Below are 8,931 nucleotides of genomic sequence, written 5' to 3'. Positions count from 1 at the left end.
TCCTTTATATTCTCACCTCGGTCGTAGAGGCGCGTAAGGTATCTCCTGAGGTGGGCTTTTTGAGTGCACTTCACGTTAACCACCACGTGAAGTGAGAATCAGTCAACGCCAAGGAACGGCTGCCTTTTTTTTTTTCAAAATAAAAACAAGTTTTATGGTTATATAAAATTTTTCACAGCCTTGGCGGATTCTATTGGATGCCCCTGGTCCAGGTGTCTCCGAGTACAGGATTTGGCATGAGCCAAGTTTTGAGAAATTCACGAGCCATATTGATTATTTGGTTGAAATGAATATTTGTGTTGTGAAAAATTTGCTGAAATGAATGGTTTTTAATTGTCTCCCTTTACTCGCCTTTAGATTATTTAGATGGTGTTTGTTTACTCACTGAGATTTTATAATCTCACCCTTTTTTTTTATCCCATCATTTCAGGTCGGGTTAGCCTGTAGATAGCAGACATTGTCGAGAATTATAGTTGGCCATACTACATCAAAAACTGTAAGTTTACTGTCTTTACTACTTTTGTTCATTTGTGGGCCCACGTAGCATTGTAAATTAAATTTCATACTTTGTTTTTCCGTATTATAGTTTGTATAAATATATTTAACTTTTACGCTAATAAAAATCATTTTCAGAATACTCTATAAATATTAATTTGTAAGAAAACAGAATATTTTGTCGAATATTTTTATTTTATTTAACTGGTTATAATTCCATTTTAAATCACGTTTTAGACATTCAAATTTAATTTTGATTTCGAAATATGCATTTCTCGCTTAAGTACTACATTTTGGTCGAATTTGAAATTTTTGATGAAAAATGATCAAAATGCCCCTATTAAGTGAAATTTATTTTTTCACTATTTTAAATAGAAAAAAGGCTTAAAAGTCTCTAAAATACAACATTTGGCGACGATTAACCACATGGGAGATAAGAAACTGATACGAAAGCCTTGCGAGGTCTCATATGGTATTCGGGGGATAAGTGCCTATCGGGACATCGCGATGGTTGTCACGGACTCAAGGATGGTTCCGGGTCATGACAGTGTCGATCTGCGAAGGCCTAGCAAAATCGTCAGACAAAGAAGGACGGTAGCATAGCAAAACACATAGAGGGTTTTTTACCTTTTGCTTTACATCAGAAGAAAATGGTACGTGCTCTTAACTTGTAAAGTCAATAATGTGAGCATTTTGTTGTTGTTGTTGTTGTTGTGTTGTCGACGCTTGCAAAGTGAAGCCATGCATATATTTTGATGATGCGTTTGTTTTTCTTTTGAGTGCATTATGAGTTGTCATTGTTTTACGATTTTAAAACATGTAGTCATTATGTTGTTGAAGATTGCACAAACTTGCATATTGGTGATGATGCATTTTTTTTCTTATTGTGATTTCAGTCCGAGATGTTGCAAAGATCGGTAACATTCTCTGAGATTTTCGAGCGCAGTCACAAGCGACAAAAGGTACCAGAGAGTTTGTGGACAACAAGTTGAAGACTGTTAGTGTATGTAATAAAAATGAGTTAGTTTATTTTCATTATATTATTGATATGTGTATAAGTTACTTAACAATTTCATTAATAGATAATGTCATTTCCCATTCTATTTGTAAGAATCATATACATCTGCTATATTATAGAAGTACGATGATGATCTATCATCCCAGCCAAAGTTTGATCCAGTAGCATGATCTGAGGCAATTAGAGGGTCCAAACCACTCAGACCACGTTTACAAGTTTAACACCAAGATGCCACCTGTTACACTATTTGCTCTAGTTGCGACATCTAAGTCAGTCGGTGGTTTGATGCCTTTTGCTACTACTGCATGTGTTTCAGCATTTGAACCTGAGGGCTAGCAACAAATGAAGAACGATGTGAAGGAGTTGAAGATTGACGTGCATGATATTAAGTCCATCATGAAAGTTATCCGTAAGAGGTTTCCAGATCCAACTGGTGAGTCTTCATCATCCCAATAGTTGCATCCTATGTCATAATAGCAATCTCCCCTTCCTAATGATATGACTGATGGACACCTGTAATTCCTTTTCATTGTACTATCGATTCCTTCTATTAACGTTTTGCATTGATTTTGGGTTAACATTTCTTTTTTAATTTTCAAAATATTTGGTATGTTTTTCTTGTTATATAATTCATTTAGAGTAATTAATTTTCCAAACAAAATTATTACTTTTAATATATTAATATTATTATTAAATGTAGGAAACACGAAAAAAATTATAAGAAGTTAATTATTATCGACAAAATTCTTTTAATATCGACGTATCTTTTTGTTGTTACCGATGGAATTTGCTTCCTCACCAACGGAATAATACACATTACCGACAAAATATAAAACAAATTTAGTTGCTAATTCGTTGAGAATTCCGTAGGTGAATTCGTCGGTAAACTACCTATGGCTTTGTCGATCGCCTTATTCGTCGGTAAACTACTAATGGATTTACGAATAGTAAACTTTTAGTCGGTGACTTTATTGACGAAATTTTTCGATGAATTTCTTACATCACCGATGAATTTTTTAGCCGACAGATCGGATTCTTTATTGACGAAAATACCGATTAAAAAATTTAGTCAGTGAGGTTACAGATAGAATTTTTAAATAACTACAGAAAACTTTTACCAAAGAGGGTATTTTGGACTGATGATCGATGGATTTTTCCATTGATAATTAAGATTACCAACGGAATGCACACCTTCATTGACGAAATTTTCCATCAATAAAACCTAATTTTTTAGTAATGTGCAAAGGTGGAGTGTGCTAGTTATTAAAGGTGATAAATTGAACTTGACACAATGCCTTAAAATTATTTTAAGAGGGTATCTATGAAAGCAATGTCATATGCTACTACAATAAGGAGCTTGATGTATACTTATTTGTGCATGGGGCTTGACATTGCTTATGTAATGGGTCTTTTGGGAAGATAGTTGTTATCCTAATAAAGATCATTAAGAAGTTGCAAAGAAGGTAATGAGAAATTTGAATAGGACTAAGGATTATATGCTAGTTTATGAAAATGTTTAAGGCCTTAAGATGAAAAGTTATACAGATTCTAACTTAGCCATTGTTGAAATTATAAGAAGTCTTTTTTAAGTTGACAGGTGGTGGAAAGGAAAGTATAAAGAAACACTTATGACCTCATTCATTATGCAAGCAGAATCTGTAGCATGCTATAGAGCATCTACACAAGCTTTCTTGTTAATAAATATCATTAAAGAATTGTTGGTGGTTGACTCCATTACTAGACCCATACAATTGTACTATGACAACATTGTAATGGTTTTGTTTACTAACAACGATATAAGGTATCACAGGAGCTGAGCATATGGAGATAAAATATTTGACAGTTAAAGAACTTGTATAAAATGGTGACATTTAAGTAAAATGTATTAGAAATGATGACGTAATAGCTAATCCTCTAACTAAGAGAACGTGTTTTGTCAATTTCAAGAAACATATTTTGACATGAGTATTCTGAAGTCTTTAGATGTATTTTGATAATGGAAGGATTTGATATTGTTTTGTGCTTAGTTCATAATTTGTTTGGAACACACCCTTAGTGATGTCTTTGGATTTACTATAAATAATGATACTTCCATTATATTTGGTCATAAAGTGTTTATGAATATATACATTTTTACAATATGTGACTATTTAAGACATGTATCTATCTTAAGCATATTATAATTTTTTACTATCACATTTTGCATAAGATAACTTTAAGTAAAAAATAGTTATTTTGAAAGTAGAGATTTCTTTATTGCAAAAGTAATAGAATAGAGGACAATACTATAATAAATTTGGACTTATAAAGTTTTAGGTAACATTTCTTTTTATGTAATGAAGTCTTAAAAAGTGTAATTATTTAAATTTTTAATTAATTTTTTTTCACATTTAGTAGTAATATTAAAAGTACAATCTTTGCTAGTGTATGCAATATCTATAATTACTTTTTATTCATAACATACTAAAATTTTGTATAATATAATCAAATTTACAAATTATTATAAAACATATAAAATGTAACACATTTTAAAAATACACAGTCTTATGTCAATTTTATTGTAATGTAAAGTACGCAGTTATCGGTGATGACGATAAGTGCTAGATATCATGAATTAGCTAATTAATAGTTTGATAGTCGCATATTTACTGTTAATTAAGAAAATTGAAGAATTTTGAACTTGATAATTTTTCTTTTCAAAATTTATTGTAAATGGTCTATGTAATGCTAAAGTACTGTAAATACTATTAATAGTTAATTAAATGTTATATTAAAAGTCTTCTATAGTTTTCCTCTGTCTATGCGAGCACTCGTACACGCTAAGTTACAACTTCAGAATTGTGTTTATGAATATCATTGTGACACCTCCACAGATGAAATGACATTTTAAAATTTTGACTTTGGGATAGTATGAAAATTAATTATCTTTGGCACCTCTACAGTCAAATGACTGGCTATGGAAATTAAATAAATTAATTATCTTTGGCACCTCTACAGTCAAATGAGTGGCTATGGAAATTAAATAGATTAAGGGCTTGTAAGGGTTAATTTGTAGGGGGAAGAATGGTCCAATGGAAACATGTGGGGAAAAAATTGAAGGGAAAGAAAAGACTAATTGTGTAGGCAATGGATTTTAAAATGTAAAGAATAATGCTAAATGGGTATAACAAAAATTGATATGAAATCAGGCCAAGGGATATAAAGAAAATTGTCTAATTTGAAGTTGTATGAATTTTCGAGTAATGTCATTGGGTCTGAGGACTGACCTTTTCGGTCTTCAGATTTTGGTCTAATGAACATTTTTCAAATGTGAATTAATTGGTTTTATAGTGAGATGCCAATTTAGGATATACTGATATTTAAAATATTTTGTATCATTTATGAAAATTTTAATCATGCAATTTGATTCTTTTAGTATATATTTTTAAATAACACATTCTATACATTAATGAAGAGAAAAGAAAGTTATTTTATGTCGAATGTGTTAACAGATAAAATCATATAGCTCAAGCAAGCCAGTTGCGGCAAATCAAGAATTCAAGATTAATGTAATAGAAGTTTTGGGTTGGTTACCTAAGTAAAGCACGCACCTGAAAGACAGAATTTAGGTAAAGGTTTTTAGATCAAGTTCATAAAATTTTTCTTTAAAAATGATCAAATGAAAATTAAATAGTATACAAAAGTCAAAGCAATTGTTTTGATACTTTTTTAAAATAAGCATTTTATTAAAAATTCTAGCAAAATTTTGACGGTTCAATAAATATTAATAAAAATTTATTTACAAATATTATTTTAATTAATTTTTTTACATATTATTGATCTTCTCATCAAATTTTATTAATCCGATAATTTGAATTTTTAAATTTATTTTTTGATCGTTTTTTAAAGAACCTCAACAACTTGACTAAAAAACTTTAGCTAAGTTCTACCTCAGCTCAGAAGCTTCACTTGAGAGTGAAGCAGCGATGCTAGTTAAATATTATCTAATCACAAGACTATAAATTCTTTGTAATTTAATGTGAGTCATTAGTTTGTCCTATAATTTTGTAAAATTTTGTATTTCATTGTCAAAAAACAAAAATAACTAGAAGCAAAAAGAATGTTGAAATCAGGGAGGAGGAGAAAGAATATAAGAAAAACTAACAAGCCTGTGCCATGTGAAATCAGAGAGAGAGAGAGAGAGACAGAGACTGACATCATGACGATGAGTATAACCAGTATGGCTGCAGAGATCGTTGAGAGGTCGACAATGGTTTCACCTGTATGCCTTGTGTTGACGCTTTGAAAGAATAGGCCAATTATTTTCTCGTAAGGATCCAATCCAATCAAGGCCTCTGAATTCCATTCCAGGCACAGAAGAATATGAGCTGAGCCGCTATGAACCCAAAAACAGTGAAAACCAAATAACATGAACGCCGGTTCGGAAGCAAGTGATGATATCCAATTGCCCTTGTGTTCTTCAGCAAATAATTGGAATATTCCACTTTTCTAACGACTTTTCCAAGAACCCATATTGAAAATCGTAAGCATGCAGGAAATAGAGTGTTTCCTTGAAGAACCTGAGGGATAAGTGTAAGGAGGAGGCCTGAGTTTTTGGCGAAGACTAGCATGTTTTCGTTTGTAGGAACAAAGCCGCAATTAGAAAAAGTTGAAACAGTGGTGAAAAGTGAGAATGTGAATAGATTCAGTCCCTTTCTCTTTAGTATATCTTTTGCACTTGAAAACAAGGGATAGATAAAGAGCAACTAGAGCAACTCCAGACAGATGAACTACTAAAAGATAGCCCAAAACAACGAAGGTCGGAAACTTGATTGAATGGTAAATCATCAAATGTTCACCATCAAACGCCTCACCTTGGTTATGAGTCTGTTCTTCTGCTTGTCGATTTCCTGGCTTTGGGTTCATTATCACTCTCGACTCGATTCCGCTAATAACAATATTTTCCGGCTTGAAGGAACTATCACTACGAAGGGAAGCAACATTTTCTCCAGCTCTGCGTTGCTTTGGCTTAGAGTTGCTCATGAAATGTCCAGCCACAGAAGTAAAGACCTCCCCACCGACGAACATCACAATGGTCATTACAATAAGTTGGGGATTGGAAAAAATCTCCATTTCAACAGTGGACATGCTGGAAACTGTGGCTGCAGACACAGAGGTAAAAAGCAGATCCAAATTCCTAGGTTTAGAAGAATCGTTTCTCGGTTTCAAAACCTTGAGAACCCAAAATCCAACCAAAGAAAGGGAAAAACAATAACCAATATGAATCCATAATGGGTTCACTCTATGGCAAGCCACTTTGCTAAGACCTGCTAATTTAAAGCATGAGGATGCAACGATATGTTGCATCTTCTTCTGAAAACAGGAAAGCTTCTTCATCTTTATATACCTTGCCAGAGGGAAAATTTTTCCAGAAAATGAGCAAGGAAAACTTGTTCATCAATTTCATGGCGTTATTATTCGTGCCTGACTAGATATTCGAGATCTATTTAATACAAATAAATTGCCGTTGCTGATGACCACCCCTAGCAATTAGCATCCTCTCGTATATCCATTTTATATCCATTTTCTTACAATCGATAAGGCTTAAATATAGAGGAATTGTGAGTAATAACCTTCATCATAAGCTCAATTCAAAAATATCATTTTTTATAATTTTAACTATTTTAGTCAATTTTTGGCATGACTTGACAATAATACTTTTTAAACAATTTCAGACAAATTAAATGATTTCAATTTTCTCTATCCTACCATCCAAACAAAAATTTTAAAATTAAATCTCGATTTCTCTCTCTGATCAAATACTGTCTATCTCGCCATTTAGAGATGACATCAAGCTCTTTTTTATTTTGTTTTATTTTTTTAGATGACGGATCTTGGGGTTTTCAAGGACGATGAATAACGATTTTGTTCTTCTATGGTGATTGTAGGCAGGATGATGAATTTGGTAATTGGATGCTTTCTGGTGATGACTTGCTTCGAAACGTGTGCTGCGATGGAGATGCTTGTGTTGATGAGTTGGATCAGATTGGTTAAGATGATGGGCTCAGGGAGAAGAAAAAGCTAAAGTATGTTTAATGAGTTGTTATAATGGTTCACGGTTTTATTGTGTCTAGGATTGGGATGATTGTTAAGCATGCTTGTTGGGGATTTTGATTTTTTTTATGGGATTTTGAATTGAAATTTTTCAAGGAATATTTTGTAAAGGGAGTATATTTTGTTTTTGCATAAGGGGAGTGAGCAAGGCCCTCCCGATAGGGATTTATTTTGTCTTGCTTTGGAGGGTTATGGAGTTTTATAACCTATCTTTTATAAAATGCACAATTTCATGGCTTAGCAAAAAAAAAAGTATTTGTTTTAGGTATTATGTGACTTAATCACTGCGTGACTGATTTTTAGACATTACGTGATTAGTTATAAGCATTGTGTGACTAGTTTTTAGGCATTGCGTGACTGATTTTTAAGTAATGCCTAAGTCACACAATGTCTTACTAATTAGTCACACAATGCCTTACTAACTAGTCATGCAATGCCTTACTAACTAGTCACGCAATGCCTATCAACTAGTCACGCAATGCCTTATCAAAAACTAGTCACTCAATGCCCAAAGTCAGTCACGCAATGTTCAAAGTCAGTCACGCAATGCCTAAAAACTAGTAACGTAATTCTCAAAAAATCACCAAAACTGCTAAATTCTATTTAACAAGATCAACAACTTCAAACAATATACCATATTCCATTTAACAACATAATTAACAAATATACCTATTTGACAAAGAATGCTTAAAATGTTCAAAAGTTTTTCTTCATATATAAAAAATCACTTCAAAATGCTTAAAAATGCTCAAAACATTCATAGGTTTTCTTCGTGTATCAAAAACTACTCCAAAATGTCCAAAATGCTTAAACGTTTTTCTTTCTGGTAAGGAATACTCTAGAGATGAATAGTCTGACGAGGAAAGCTCAAAGAATATGAATTGGTTTGAGGCGTAGACTTAAACATACTTGATCGGTTAATAAGTTTTGGGTTGAGGCGCGGAGCTAAATAAATAGGTCGATTTCATTAAGGGTAATTTTGTCCAAATTTTAATTCTTTTAGCTAAAAATAGTTAAAATTATAAAAAGGTTATTGTCAAAAACACCTTATGCATGGGGCCCATTTAAAAAAAGAACTCTTAAATATATATAAAAAGTAAAAAAAATTGTGAGAAATATCCCTATTCATAAACCCAATTAAAAAATGACCTCATTATAATTTTAACTATTTGTAACCAATTTTTAGCATGACTTGACTACAATGCCCTTTAAACCATTTCGTCCAAATTAAATGGTCTTGGTTTTCTTTATCCTGCCATTTATATAAAAATTTTAAAATTAAATCATGATTTCTTTATCTCGCTGTCTAGCTTTCTAATGCCATT

General features: G+C 32.1%; 1 pseudogene; it reads right to left on the bottom strand.

The window, feature by feature from the left end:
• LOC18598955 overlaps positions 1 to 6,909 on the bottom strand; it is a 15,830-nt pseudogene extending 8,921 nt beyond the window's left edge.

This window comes from Theobroma cacao, chromosome 5 (assembly GCF_000208745.1).
Source record: "Theobroma cacao cultivar B97-61/B2 chromosome 5, Criollo_cocoa_genome_V2, whole genome shotgun sequence".
Taxonomy (NCBI): domain Eukaryota; kingdom Viridiplantae; phylum Streptophyta; class Magnoliopsida; order Malvales; family Malvaceae; genus Theobroma; species Theobroma cacao.
Note: the sequence above shows the minus strand (reverse complement) of the source record. Positions and strands in the feature narration are given on the sequence as shown.